The 16,320-nt window shown below is 37.1% G+C and overlaps 1 protein-coding gene across 7 annotated transcripts in view; it reads right to left on the reverse strand.

Moving 5' to 3' along the window:
* MBD5 (methyl-CpG binding domain protein 5) overlaps positions 1 to 16,320 on the reverse strand; it is a 240,630-nt gene that overhangs the window by 172,984 nt on the left and 51,326 nt on the right. For 6 of the 7 annotated variants that reach the window (XM_050969162.1, XM_050969160.1, XM_050969165.1 and 3 more), the window contains exon 2: positions 3,666 to 3,762. The exons of the other annotated variant lie outside the window; for it this stretch is intronic. The gene's annotated coding sequence lies outside the window, so the exon portion shown is untranslated. The remainder of the gene's footprint in view (positions 1 to 3,665; positions 3,763 to 16,320) is intronic. 7 annotated transcript variants of the gene reach the window in all.

The following is a 16,320-nucleotide window of genomic DNA, read 5'->3' on the forward strand; positions in this document are numbered from 1 at the left end:
GGCAACATGTAGAAGTATTATTATTACTATTTCTATAGTAGTGCCTATGAATCTCAGTCAACAATCAGGGCCCCACTGTGCTAAATACTGTACAAACAAACAACCAAGATGAAAGTCTTGGCTAGAGTACTTGTCATCTAGGCATCAGACAGGACAGAACAGGTAGATGAGACAAACGTGAGGCTGGGAGAATGAGAAAAATTTTTTAAAAAGCAAACAAAAACAGGATTGCATAAAAACAGAAATTTCAACTTGCCAGTTGCCTAACAAATGCCAGAGAGTACTGATTTGTAAATATCACTGTATAGGCATGTTCCAGGGAGGGACTGAATTTCAGTGGAGTTTTATCAGGTACAAAGTTATACCAGACATGAATTTGACCCAGCATTTCAACATGGAAACCACAGTATGCCCTCCTTATTGTGGTAGGCATGGAAATTATTCTACACATTTGATATGTACTGATAATAAAATATGTAACAAACAAAATGCCCCCTGAAATGTGTGTTAACTGAAGTAGATTCATGCTTTACTTAGAAAACAGGGAAACAAAATAAAAATTATGAAAGTTTCAAAGATGGAAATTTAGTCCCATTTATTGTACAGGAGGGTATAATTTCTGATACTGAAACATATGGATATCAAATGGAAATCTGAAGTATTTACCCAAATTCACAATGATTTCAGAAGCAGAGCTGGCTCCTGTAATGTAACCTGGTTTAAAAGAGCATAAAATACTGCCCTACTAACAGGAACTATTAACAAGTTTTAACAATCTGTACAAATATTTACTGAACTGATGGAACATGTATTAAATGTCAGACAGATACCTGAAGACTGATGAGGAATTAAAGTAGCAAGCATGTAGTTTCGAGGTTTCATTATACATTCAATTAAATAAAAAGACATTATGTAATTAAATCCTAATTTAATCTTAAAGTCTATAGAAGACTTTAAGAAATGTGATCTATAGAGTATGCGTAAATTAATCAGAAATGCCATTTAAACTAGTTTTAGCTTTTAGGCTACATCTATTTTTTTAATAAACTTTTTCAAAGAAAATAAATGAACAAAACCAGAAATTACAGTGTAGCCAAGAAATTTTTACAAGGGTGTTAGCTCTCCATCCCAAGATGCAAAACAGGAAATAAGTTTTGGTGCAATACCACACACCTATTTGTAGTCTGAAATGCACAACCTGAAAGAAACAACCACACAATAGACCAGTCAGTTATGATACTTTTATTCCACCATGTAGAGAGTGAGTCCAAGGACTAAATTACTTTTTAGGATTTTGGTATTGTAGCATATGCTATGCAACCTAATAATCTGCACTTTTAAAAAATATATCCTCCGTCCTACATATGCACAGAATATGCATGGGAAAGACGTCAAACTGATATATATTATATAATCTCTATCACAAAACTTAAAATAAAAACAAAAAGCTCTGAAACGTGTAACTAACATTCGCAAAGACATGTTAAAACAATAGAGAATCCAGGCTAAGGACTCTTCTGATAGCACAATAACTATAAGAATAATGGCTGTTCACTTGGTCCCTTGCTCCGTAGGCAAGCAGAGGTTGGAAGCAATGGAGAGCCAGCCAAATAAGCTCCTGTAGAAGGCATGGACTGTCTCATATTGCAACCTTTCTGATGAAGAGAGGCATTGGACTTCTGAGAAAAGTAGGGAGAATGAATGGGAGGAAAATGTCAGTCCATACCTGAAGTGTTTTAAGGGGATGTGTAGAACATTTAATTTGATATTGGAAGGCCTCCTGGGCAAATCATATTTTTGTACTGTACGCAACTGACCCCCACTCTTTAACATGCAGCTCCACTCTGAAAACTGTCGTAAAAATGTGTGTGGGTGTGTACATATATTCTCAATGACTTCCATATCAATTTTCTAATGCTTTGTCTACACTACTACTATTGTTGTTATGGAGTATGAAAAATACACACCCCTGAGTGACATAAATTTTACTGGCAAAAGTGCTGGTGTGGGTAGAGCTATGTAGGCAGGAGAGGCTCTCCTGCTGACATAGCAAACGGCGACTCACTGGGGTGGTTTAATTATATCAGCAGGAGAGAACTCTCCTGCTGGCAAAAAGCATCTACCCAGTAGACCTTACAGTGGCATAGCTGTGCTGCTGTAAGGTCTGTAACATAGACATAACCTCAGTTTACAAGCAACAGTTAGGACTCTACCAAATTCATGGTCCATTCTGGTCAATTTCACAGCCACAGGATTTGAAAATTAGTCAGTTTCACATTTTCAGAAGGGAGTTGTGGGGGGTTGCAATGCTGTTGCAGGGGGGGTCATGGAATTGCCGCCTTCACTTTTATGCTGTCTTCAGAGCTGGGCACTGAAAGCAGCAGCTGCAGAGCTTCCTGCAGCTGGAGGAGGCACCTGGAGGTGGCGGTGAGTCTGATCCCCTCCCATGCTGCTGGGAGCATGCCAGCCAGGGGCTCCTAGCTGCTAGTCCAGACCAGCTGGGTAGGGACAGGACTTATTCTTCCTCTGCACAGCCTCTCTCAGGGAAGATCAGCCCCACCTCCAGATACCTTCCTTGGCTGCATGAAGTTGTGTGACTGGGCAGCAGGAGGTTCTCAGAGGTGGAAGTAGGTCCAATCTCCCCAGTGCAGCTGGGAGCACCCCAGCCAGGGGCTCCTAGCTGCTAGTCACAGCCAGTGGTGGATTAATGCAAAGGCCCAGATGGCCTGTGCCCAGGGGCCCCGTCCAATTTGGGCCCCCCCTGGAAAACTGGCATCCCAAGCCCATCTAACTAAATTGCACACGAATTAAACTGGCCTGACAGGAGTTTACTATATTACAAAATTATTTCTTGATTGCTTTGCTTATTGATCAGCTGTACTGGTAATCAAATGTTTACAATATAGTCATCAATAATTCCATGTCTCAGATTAAATTTAACAAAAATGGAAAGGGAGTTGGGGGAGGGCAATAAAATTTCAAATCTCCATTTATTAACTATAAATAGATTAATTCTTCATGTTACAACAGTATCTAAAGTTTTAATTACTTATTCAATTTACCAGTAAGTATAATGGATAGAAAAACACATATGAGAAGTCTCCTGAATGTCTGACGTGTTTTGGTGGCCAGAATCCTTACACTTCAGAATAAAGATAAATATCAAAAGCAAAGCGCATGCTGGGTTTTAGCGGCACAACTTCAATTAAAATCAATGAGAGTCATACACTTAAAATCCTACACAAAAATCTAAGAAAATTTATCATTATATTTTACATTATATGTTGTTTACAATTTCTTTTCCATATATAAACTCTAATCCTCCAAACAGATTATCTACCTGCTCTTTATATTCCAAAACATGACATTCTAGGTATCACACGCACTACACATAAATAGTGCAGTTATAGGGGGCTATAGAAAACTAAACAGAAGGAAGACTAGCTGAATAAAGTTTCCTATTTTTATAACCTAAGTAAAAAGGAAGCTATGCGTTCTTATTAATACTATGATGATTACTCTTATAATAGACATTCACACTTCTGAAGAATTGAGTTGGGCTTCCTAACTTTTTGTGCTGTTCTTTATAGGGCATATTTGAGATAAAAAACCAAAATGTACTAGTTTGCATACACGTATTTAAATATAGACAAACTTTTACCTACCTTTGATGTCTAAAAACCCAGATTTTAAGGATTTTGTCTGTAAACACTATGTTCTTCAACATTTATATATCCAAAAACCAACATTTTCCAGTATGACCTAAAAACACAAACAGTACACAAGTCAGACTGATTTTAACTTATTTGGGCTCTTTGAAACAAAATACAAGTACAAACATGAATAATGCTGTTAGCTTACAATACATTCTCTTTTATTTTAATTCTTCAACTATAGTAATAAAATATTATGATTAAGATTTTAAATGCACCAAATTCAAGAAATCCATAGTTATGGTTCCTAAAGCAATAACACCATTAAAATTACCACCTAATATGTTAAAGAACACACAAAAGCAATACTGAACATACAGACTGGAAGTTAAAGAATACTGAAAGAAAATTAAACTATATCCAGTACAACTCTAGAGAATTAAAATTGTTTAAGCGAGAACTTTCAGAAGAGAAACCCTGAAATTTAAAGCTGCAGTTTTCACAGACAACTTTGTTCAAGAACAAATCTAAATCATAAAATGCCATTTGTTAGTATTTGTGTTCTCAAAAATAATAAAATATGGATTAATTTATTACAATGGATAGAATTTTCTGTACCTACATACATTTACATGTCAGAAATCAAATTAAATTTTCAAACTGTGGTGGGACATGACATATTGATTCATCTAGAATTTAATTTATATGTTAAAATGCCAGTGGAAAGACACTCCACTGACTACCAAGGGTCAATAGTTCAGCTATCAGTCTAACACATGAAGTAAGTAGTTTCATTTATCTTTAATTCTTTTATTGTGGTCAACCATATTTCTACAGATAGTATTTGTTTTTGTATGATTGGAGCCTATTATTGCAATGTGTAGCTTGTGGGTGGACAGCTGCACCTGTGTAAGGCTCCATTAATCATATTAACAGACTCCACATGAACACTGTAGCCTACCCACATGATACCCAAGGCAGGATCAGGGCCACAGTGATTAAGTACATTTAAAGGCATCTGTTTTTTGTCAAAAATTCTAAATCTGTGTTAGCATGCCTGCTATAATTGAGAAGCTATACTATCTCAGTTTTGCTGTATGGCTTTATCTGTACTGCCAACATTTGATCTATACAGTCAATTTTTTTTCCATGTTCAATAAAAGTCAGTAAATGAGGGCTTTATGCTGTATCCACTGACGCTGATGGTAAAGTGCCCAGTAACTTCCGTGATGCAAGAGTAGGTGGTAAATAACTTTCTTCTGAAGGGCTCCTAAACCGAACTGGTTCCATCAGTTTCTGAAGATGAACTTTTCAGATAGAGTCTCTGCCCGAAAAGTATCAAAGGAAAACTATTTATTATATATGTTACATACATTTTAATTACGGTATGTCTGCATTTCTCATGTTTGTAGAAAAAGAAGCACCGAATTAAACTATTTTTTTAAAGTGCATTTTAGAGACAATTCTTTCTAGACTACATGAAAAATACAACAAAAATAGTAAGAATGAGATTTGTCATAGTTGTAGTTTAAAAACAAATCCTCTGCTCCCTCATAGTACATTACATATATTTATATTTTTTATCACGAGACAGCCCCACAAAAAAACAAAACAGTTATGTTTAGCAATGGTATATGGATATATAACTCAATTGACGGAGGTATAAAAATTTGAGAACTGATGGTTTCTGATTAAATAGATTTAATTTAAAAAAAAAAATTCTAGGTTACTCAGACTGGTCTGAATACCACTGCTCTATTCTGAGCAGAAACCTACTCTTCCATTTTTGTAAAAATGATCATTGGAGTTCTCAAGAACCAAAGTCTTTGCAGCAGAGTTAAACTTAGATTAGCAATTAATAATCTAGGACATAATTTTCAGCAGAGGTCTGGCTGCTGAAGCTGTGCTTATCACCACAGAGAGCAGCCAGCTCAATTTAGACTACGTTTCTAGAAAGAATGACATTCCTGACCCTTTTTCTTTTTAACTCTTCCCCTCTCGCCAATCCCTTCGTTCCCTCCTCTCATTATTCATGTACCTCTTTTGCTATTTTATTTCTGTTACCCCCACATTAACATTTAATGGCTATGGTAGGATTGTCTGGTTTTGTTTTGTCTGGTCTTCCAGCTTTGACATGTAAAACTGTGTAACTGGATAATTCTATTGGAGATCCCCTGAGGCGCACAGTATTTGGAAACATATCATTTACTGTTTTTTACTTTTCATAGTCTGTTTCTGTAGAAAAATCAATAAAAATTAATCAAAACAATTTTTGGTTACTATTGTTCTTGAAGTCTACTGTACAGTAGATGATTATTGTAAGCCTTTTGAAATCATAAAAATTTACAAACAGCTGGGAAAAAATCATTCACTCTTGCTATAAGAAAAAGAAACCCAATTACTGATATGTTACTATTCTTAAAAAAATAAATAAATTACATGCTGCTGGAATGTGGGCACATAAGAACATAGGAATGGCCATGCGAGGTCAGACCAATTGTCCATCTAGCCCAGTATCCTGTCATCAAACAGTGGACAGTGCTAGATACTTCAGAGAGACTGAACAGACCAGAGCTATTATCGAGTGATCATCCCCTGTCGTTCAGTCCTAGCTTCTGGCAGTCAGAGATTTAGGGATACCCAGAGCATGGGGTTGAGTCCCTGACCATCTTGGCTTATAGCCACTGATGGACCTATCCACAGATTATCCATTGCTGCAGTATAAAGGAAGAGCCATTTCTAATCAAAATAAAAGCAGAATACACATTCTAAACTACATTTAAAAAATAATCTTAAATTGTACCAAATAGCCAAACATGTTGATATTTGTCTTCAGTTGGCCCATTATGTCATCCTCCCCTGTCCACTTGTTAAAATGGTCATAACAAGCATGCTTTCATGCTTTCTCCCATGCTGTTCATTAATCTTGGAATGTGCTCCCTGTAAACATCAGCAAAGCTACTCATTACCCACTTTCAAAACTCTCCTTTGCCATGATGCCTACAAAACACTTGCACCAGCTAGGCTGTTCATGTGCCCCGATCACTGCCTGTCATGATGACTAATATTTCTCATTGTTGCCTTGTACTCCCCCATGTACCAGTTGTTGCATCTTATGCTTAGACTATGAGCTCCTCGGGGTAGGGACCATCTTTTTGTTCTGTTTCTGTACATGCTGAGTAGAATGGGGCTAGGTCTCCTAGATGCTACAATATTACAAATAATAAATAGCAACATTAAGTTAGATTCATGAACAGATAGGTCATATATTATTTATTTGTTCCTGAATCCAACTGCTTTTCAAATACGAAAAAATAATTTCAATATGTGTATGAATATGGGTAAACATGAAACATTATGTTTGCATGTTGATGCCAAGATGACAATAAGCTTGAGGTTGCCACCAGACCCCTGGACATTGCCTAATACCAAAAAGTGAGTTTCTTAAAACTGCACAAATGTTTTATGAAAAGGGTGAATGGAAAGATCTCATGTGTTTTTCAAGCTGACAAAATGTCCTTATAAAGCAGTTCTATTTTCTTGAGGTGCTGTTTTCTTTTTACACTATCTGGTCCAGCTTAATTTTTTTTGTCACTAGTTGATATTGTGAACACATTTTGTCCAGATATAAGAGGAAACAGTCACATACTGGAAGAAGTTACAATCTAGGTCCGAAATCCTGCAATTGGATCTGTTCAACTAGGGTCCTTGTGCCCATATGGAATCCTATTAGTTTTAATGAGGCTCCTAATGGGGGTAGGAGTCTGTTCATGCCAAACCACAAAAAACTGCGTGCGTGCGTGTAAAAATAATTCCTATATGAAGTCTGTAAGTATAGCAACTAAAAATTCAGTTGCTTCAGCTTTTTCTTCCTGAGGGGGCCAAATTCTATACTGATATAAATCCAGTAATTCCAACGAAGTTAAGTGTGTTACACTACTGTAAATAAGCCTGTTCTATAGCCCACTAAGGAAATGAAAAGATTCACATTGAGTTCACAGGTGGATTTGGACCAGGACCAACAGGTACAGAATTCAGATCACTTTCTCCAGTTACCGGAATATTTGGGAAAGAAGCCATTTGTGAACCAAAAAAATAGATTTTGGTATCCAACAATGAATTTCCACTGAAAGAGAGGTTTCTTTTACTTGCATGAAAAGAAATTAAACAAATTAGTTTGATGAGGAATTGCATCATGCTAAAATCTGTAACAGAGAAATTTTTCTGATCTCTGAAGCCATTTTATTGCATAGAAATTTTATTATAAAGAACAGTTAGAAAATCTGTACAGAGATATAAAAGAATGAAAGTGAAAGTTTTGCAAAACATTAGATCTTTTCAAAATAGTTAAAAGCTAATTTGGACCAGATATATGTGAAGTGAGATATTCATTAAACAGAATGAAGTCTGTAGACTGAATATTATTATATATATCCATCCCATCCTGGGAATATCTGACTTAAAATAAAATTTGATAATGTACATTAGAACAAAAAATTGAAAGCATTAATTAAATATTTATTGATAACTACAATGCTGTTAAATTTCAGGGTTATTTTAGAATTATCACACCATTCAATTTCAGCTATTCTAATAAGGGTTAACAAGACATATGTCATCAAAGTCCTAAATAATATATAGCAGGAAATGATGTGCTTTTTTTGGTTTCATTATATGTTTAAAGGCAGTAGCATACATTTTTTAAATCAGTGGTCTCCAACCGGTCAACTGAGGCTCTCCCAGTCGATTGCAATCTCTGGCGGTGCAGTGTAGTTGTCGCTAAGGCTGACTCCCTATCCCGGCCCTACGCCGTTCTTGGAAGTGGCGAGCATGGCCCCACGTCCCCAGGGACAGGGGTCTCCCTCTGCACACTGCTCCTCCCTGAAAGCACTGTCCCCGCAGCTCCTATTGGCCAGGAGAGCTGCGGGGGCAGTGCTTCTGGAGTGGGGCAGCAGGCAGAGCCACGTGCCCCTCCCCCTCGCAGGGGCGCATTGGCCCCTTCTGGGAGCGGTGTGGGGCCGGAGTAGGCAGGGAGCCTGCCTTAGCCTCACTGCGCCCACTGCCAACTGGGAGCGCCAGAGGTAAGTGCTGCCTGGCGGGAGGCCTCACCCCAACCCCCAGCTCCCTCCTGAAGCCAGCACCCCATACCCCATTCTTTACCCTGAACCCTCTCCTGCACCCCAAACCCCAGCCATGACCCTCCTCCCAGAGCCCCTGTACCCCCTCCTGCATCCCAAAACTCCACCCCAGCCTGGAGTCCCCTCCTGCACCCAAACTCCCTTTTAGAGCTTGTATCCCTCACTCCCTCTTGCACCCCAACCTCAGCCCAGAGCCCCCTCCCACACTGCAAACCCCTTGGCCCCAGCCTAGAGCCCGTACCACCCTCCTGAACCCCAACCCCAGCCTCGTGAAAGTGAGTGAGGGTGAGGGAGAGCGAGCAATGGAGGAGGGGGAAAGGAATGAATTGGGCGGGGCTTTGGGGGAAGGGGTGGGGCCTCAGAGAATGGGCAGGGTAGATCCTGGGTTGCCCTTAGATTCAAAAAAGTGATCTTGGGTGTAAAAAAAGGTTGAAGACCACTGTTTTAAATGAACAGTTACTTTATATCCACTCGTTTAAAATTATCAGGTCTTGTCGAACTTATTTTTGGTGGAGAATGTTATATGAAACTGCAGAACTAGCGAGATAATGACATGAAAATAGATAAGGGAATGAAACATTAGCAATTGAGAGAGTTTAACTAAAAATCCCTTCCTATTTTTAACTTATTTTATTCTTTGTATTAACATTTATTTAATTCAATCGTCTGAGGAACATGTGGGAAATATACAGCTCTTTATTAAAGATTAAAGACCCCAACTTTTTCATTTGAGGGCTTAGAAAGCTCCCACTGTGGTTCTTCTAAGAAACCTCCATAAAGAACAAGCAATATGTGGGACCAGTATATATTAAGGCAATTCACACCTGTATCTTGCTGTACAAAGCAGGGTTTACAATGGTGCATCTTACTTTAATATGTTGCTAGATTAAGCTGCACTGATGTAAAGCCACTGTGCCACTGGTGCAATTTATCTACATTAGGCGGTTTGAACCTCTATGTAGTCGCATTGGTGTCAATTTTCTTAAATGTAGACAGAACCTTAGTATTCCTGATAGCTCTACATGAAACAAACAAACAAACAACTCTTTCGTAGAGAATACAAGATCACAAATCAGAGACAAAATATAGCTGCATCATAATGAGTCTATGAGTCTAACTCCCCTTTGTCCCCCTTAACCCAAAAGACAAACGTATCTTTTCTTTGCAGGTCAACTTTAACAGAAGTCTCTTAACTAGCAGTTGAATTGTTTTCAGTCTAAAAATGTTTTCAAAGATGAATATTTTTAAATTTTAGCAGAAGCTATCAGTCATTATCTTTGAGAAAAACCTGACTTTACTCATTTCTGTCCCAATAAGTCTATATCATCTGTTCAAAGCACTTTGGGTTGCCAATCTAAGCGCGTCATATTGTCTAAAATCAAAATGGTTCTTAGAGTGACACAGTGCTTTATGCCCCAACATTTAGACATTAAAAACCCAACACACATAATCATGCCATCTACAAGGTCAAACATGAGCTTTAAAAAAAATCCCAACCATCAACACCTCTGACCCCACAAAAACCACTGAGTCCACAGCACCCAAAAAATGTTCAAACATATATACACCACTGTTTATTTTACATATATATTTTAGTCCAAAAACATCCAGTGACATGTGATTCTATGTAATCAAGATATAAAAATGGGTATATTGCACTCAGCTTTATGGTATACGACTATCTATTAGCTATTCCTAGGCTTGCCTAGATCGGAAAGCAACAGGTTCAGAGTGGCTGATATTAATATTCTGCAATAAGATGGAGAACAGAAGCTATTACTCAGTCCATGAGATCATGCCAATCAGATTTGGTACCAGACTACTTCTCTCCCCAGACATTTTCTGTACCAGGTTGTCCAATGACAATTTGAACTTAAGGGGCAATTGGAAGATACAGAATTTTGGGGATAGAGGAAGATCAAATATGGGATTCTGGGAGGAAGAGGGAGAGAACAGGTGATTTTGAGGGTCTTGAAGGAAAGCTTAGGAGGATCATTGTGTATGTAAGTAAAATGGAAATAAGATGGCTGGGGACCAAGAGTTGTTATGGGGGATAATCTTGTCTTGCTGAGCGTAGTCTACAATTCAGGAAGCTGAGAGAGCTGGAGAGACGCATAGCTTGTTCAAGAAAACCTGGAGTAAGCTGTGGTAAAGATAAAGCCAAAGTCCCAAACACCACTACCTGACTCTTGTCTGCCATGCCAGCTCCAACTGCCCAAGAGTCTGGAAGACTGATTGTGCAGAAGTGTATGTGAACCTACCATTTTAAAAATCTTGCTTTTACTTTTTCTATTTTTGTCTTAATTTTTATAAGCTGGTAGATGTCTCCTTTTTATTTTATTTTGGGGTGAGAAAGTGATAATGTGACTATGTGCATACAAAGACCACAAGAAGATGCCAGACAGAAAAAAGTTCTCAAGGTTTAAATATCCCTAAATATTGTCTCAAAACACTCATTAAAGCGTGTTCTGCATTTGAGAGACTTGAGAGAGTGTCACCTGTTAAATTCTGGTAAAGAAGAGCTGTTAACTTCTGTTTATCAGGAATGTTCTGTTAAAGTTTGTATTATAATATCTGCTGGTGTAGGAGAGGGTTAGTCACCACATAAGAACTGAAATCTAAGAAGGAATGTTTATAAGTGGCTCTGAGGTTGTAGTTTAGACATTAGATAATAATTTGGTTTTATTATTAGGAGTTATTTAGCTAGATTCAGATTACAGATTTGATTGCCTTTGGCAAAACTCTTTAGTTAGGATTTATAACCAGACAGACAGACACTCCCTTAAAATGAATGAGGAATTTTGGAACCAATATGATGATTTAACTTAAATCCAATACTGAGATGGAATTGTTTGATTTGACCTTGTTCAATAGTGTTTTATTTTTAGTTTAGTTTAGTTATAATAATTAAAAACAGTTTAACTCTGGTGATACGTTTTCTTGATTTTGTCTTAGTTTGCCAACGTTTCAAAAAAAATGTAAAATAGAAACTAATACTGAGATATATTTCTTTCAATAAGCAATATGAGCCCAAACTGGGTTGCTACTAGCCAATTAACCTAAAAGCCTGAACATCTCACCCTTTTTGTCTATAGTTTTCACAAGACAGACTGTTAAATAGTATCAAACTGTATTACATTTAAGGAGCCTGGAGGAAGAGAGTGCAGACTAGCTTTCATGGGCAGAGTGAGTACCGTGACATCACTGTGCTAGTAGTGCACAGTGTTGCAACAAGACCAATAGAGTATCAAGACACCAACAACTATGTCTCTATTTTCACATTATTCTGAGAGAAAAAAGGTTACAAAATGTGGAAAGGTTAATGTGATTTGAAGAGAGTTTAAAGTTTCTAAAGGGTTATTTTTAACAAAGCTAAAAAAGTTAATTTTAGAGATTCCACTTCTAAATATTCAAAAACATTACTCAGACTTTAAAACACACATCCCAATAATGAATATGAAGACAATGCTGAAGCATCTGCAATTTGTCCCAAAGTTAAATCTGAGGGCAGTTGCTAAATTAAGAATGGAACCTCTAAATCTTCTCTTATAAAAAATACAGATATGCAGAATGCATTCTATTAGCTAACACAGCAGACAATACACATACTGCATACTGATATTTTTATGCATAAACATGATCTATTTAATCTATAGATTTACCAGAAGAATACAACTGCAATGCTTACATTTAAAATAATCCTCATTATCAGAAGAGAATATTAGGGTTGTTGAATTTAAATTTATCAATTGGCTAAATATCTTCAAAGTAAGTTTAAAATCAAAAAATCTTTCAGAGCGCAGACCTAGTCCTTCAGTGATTTTTTTGGTAGAGAATTATGTCCAGATTCTCCATAAGGATCCATCTGGACAACCTCCAAGCTCTACCTCTACAAGGTACTGCACTAGTGAATCTTTGTTCTAAGGACTCAAAAGAGGCTTCAGAGTTATGAATCTGACATTCCTACTCCAACAACATTCTGACAGAAATCCAATTTGACCAAGTTTTCCATTGCTGCGGGAATCATAGAAAGTGGGGAAGGTTTATTACAAAAGTGTCCTACCACATTGACTTTAAGGAAATGACCACAGGATAAAACAATGAGCCATTTTAATAATTTTTAGGTATTTCTCAATGGTGGGTGCAAAAACAACAACAAAAATCTACGGTGTAGCACTGACACCATTTCCTGAAGAGGACACACCAACACTCTAAACTACTACTCCAAAGAGATGTTACTTTCTCCCGTAGAATCTCCATCTGTAAAATAAAAACCTGGGCATTCTATCTCACCTTTTTTCCCCAAGGATCTCTGAGTAATCTGAAATATATTAGATATTTAATTTTCACAGTAATCATGAGAGACTGATATTGTACTTATTTTAGGGAGGGAAAACTGAGGCAGAGCTGTTAAATGACTTACTTAATCTCATACAGTGACAAAGTGGCAAACATGGGAAAAAACACTAGAACTTCTGTCTCCCAACTTTATGATTCAACCACCGACACAAACACTGATAATTTGGGATGCTCCTCTGAAAATTGGCACACAGATAAACAAATAAACAACTGGAAGGGTGAGGGAAATTAGCTAGTTTTTACTTTTAGGAACAAGCAAGATGCAGGAAATTACTTTCAAATTATACAAAAGTGCCATATGATCTACAACATAATATGTCTCTCTCTAGATACATATGATGCTCTTTTTCACTGTTTAGAAGATTTCAAGTACATTCACCTCTGACTTGTGTTAGTTGATATCATCCGAACAGCATTTTATAGCTCCAAGGCAGCCTCTGCCTATAACAATTCTGACATCAGTTCTTTTAATAATAATGCCCTCCTTCACCCTGTTGGAGATCAAATTAAAGACTGTTTAATACCGTTGAGGTAATGAATACGTTAGCTGCTGAGCAGCTATTTTCAACTTCATCCTCCATTTTCAGGCATTTAAACTTTTTTAAAAGTTACCATTTGGGCAGGAGTTTTAATTTTGGTTGATTTTGAGAGAGAGTGATTACCATTTTAATGCTGACATTTATTGTTTGAAAGCACACTAATACTAATTACTTTCAAACAGTAAATTTTAGCATTTAAATGATAACCACTGTACCAAAAAGTGAAAAAAAAATGTTTTCAACCAGATAAAATATTAAATATAAAACCATGACTACTCTTCAAACGTTACCTTTTTGAAAAGTAAAAAAAAAAAAAAAAAAAAAATGGCATGGTGTTGGGTGAGAATGGTAAGTGTTTGGAAAAAATCAAAATTTTGAAATTCAAGTATAAACATTTTCAGGAGATATGCACAAAGCCACAGAATGTTCAAATATGTACAAATTTGTGATGTACTGATTGCACAAAGAAATGTATCTGCACCATTCTTTAGGGAAGAGTTGGACTGAATGTCTGTATTACAGCAGACCACCAAAAGACGTGATAGAGAATTTAGCTGGAGGTCCATAGTTAAGGTTAAATTGAATTTTGCACTTAAAGCAGATTCAACCATTTTTAAGTAGGAAAAATGCAGTGTATTATCACCAAAAGTTACATCACTTACCCTGCACAATTATACCCATCTACTAGTACAGGAGACCCTAGAATTAAATTAACTAGACAATGACTATAAATTAAAAGTTAAACTAACTGGCATACTGACCAAATTCAGAGAACTGCAAAAGTTAAATACTGTGAATTCCACTGTTAAGTTATGAAAACTGAAATTCTAAAATGCTATTATAATATATTGTGGAAAATATATTAACTATATTAAATACACTATTAATATACGCTACAATTAAGTATGATTTTTAACGTTCATCTCTATCCAAATATAAGGGTTTTTTTTGAGGGGTGGGGAAATGGAAAAAATGGTTTGTTTACACTATGTGATTATTAAAAATATATTCTGAAGACTCACTGGGCTGAGAAATAGTAAACAGCATTGATATCCATCCACTAATTAGTTAATGTTTACACAGCTCTTTAAAATTGTAATCCATGAAACAAGCACCAAATATCATACCAACTATCATATCTCTCTTTTTTGCTAGCTGCTACTTAGATTCTCTAGGATAATATTGTGATCCCTATGCTATTACTCCAAGATGTCCATCTTCCCTCTTTGGGATTTGATAACAGCATTCAATGGACACTGACCCTGTTTTGTATTTAAGGCCTGTCAAGAAGGAATTTTGTTTTCAACAAGATCTGCAAGCTCAAGAAGCTACCTTTTACAGGGACCCAAAGGATCCAAATGTTTCTAAGCTTTGACATGGTTTTCATAGTACTCCATTCTATGATCTGCAACTAAACATTGCTTCTCTGTTTTTAATGAACAAAGTATTTAATGACATTTTATCTGAGCTGAGAACCTTCTTCTTTACTTAGGTCAGTCAGAGCACCATTGACAACAACTCATCAACTAAAATACTAAATTTAGATATAAGTGTCCATCTTTAACACCTAAAATATATCTTTCAATTTATTATGAATCTTTTCAGATTTATTGGCCAGCATTCCTAATAAGTATTTGCTGATCAGGGATGGGAAGGAAAGAGGTGCATGGCAAAAAAAATCCTACCAAGATGGCCAATAGATCAAGACTGAGTGCCGAAAGAATCATAGAATCATAGACTTCAAGGTCAGAAGGGATCATTATGATCATCTAGTCTGACTGCCTGCGCAATGCAGGCCAAAGAATCTCATCCACCCACTCCTGTATCAAATCTGTGTCTGAGGCACTGAAGTCCTCAAATCACGGTTTAAAGACTTCAAGGTGCAGAAAATCCTCCAGCAAGTGACCCGTGCTCCACACTGCAGAGGAAGGCGAAAAAACCCCAGGGCTGCTGCCAATCTCCCCTGGAGGAAAATTCCTTCCTGACCCCAAATATGGCCATCAGCTAAACCCTGAGCAACTTTTCAAAGGGACAATATCTTTTCAAATATTTGTAATTCTAGCTCACAATCGAAGTTTAAACACCACAGCAAACTTGATTTGAAAATCTTACGCCAGTAGAGATATATAGCTAAATGCTGATATCACCAACTTTTAAAGAAAAAAATTACAGAGATGCAGAGTGTGAGAGTTATAGACCTAAAAGCATCTATGTGTCCTGCAGCCCACAGAGATAGCTTTAGCATTTATTTTATTCAACAGTAATGCAAGGCACCCACAGGCCTGTATTTTGTAAGACACTGGCTTCAGCAGTTAGCATAAGGCTTGGGGCCTATGAACTTCGGTGCAGATAAACGGCCTTATGGTCACCCCTAATTTTGAGGAACTGTTTAAGGGGAAAGTTTGACCAAAACAACACCAGCCAATCACAGGAACATGAGCTAACATCAGCTTTTGGCTATCTTAGGATGGGAACATCTGCAGATGTTTGACCACAAGAGTGCCATGGCAACAAATTGACGTATATGATAAGCTGAGATCATTAGTATACTAAATTACATGAGAAGGGCACCCCAACATTAATAGGGTGAGGAAATACAAATAGGGAGCAGGGGAGAAACCCCTGCTGAAT

The sequence above is a fragment of the Gopherus flavomarginatus genome, chromosome 10, assembly GCF_025201925.1.
Source record: "Gopherus flavomarginatus isolate rGopFla2 chromosome 10, rGopFla2.mat.asm, whole genome shotgun sequence".
Classification (NCBI taxonomy): Eukaryota; Metazoa; Chordata; order Testudines; family Testudinidae; genus Gopherus; species Gopherus flavomarginatus.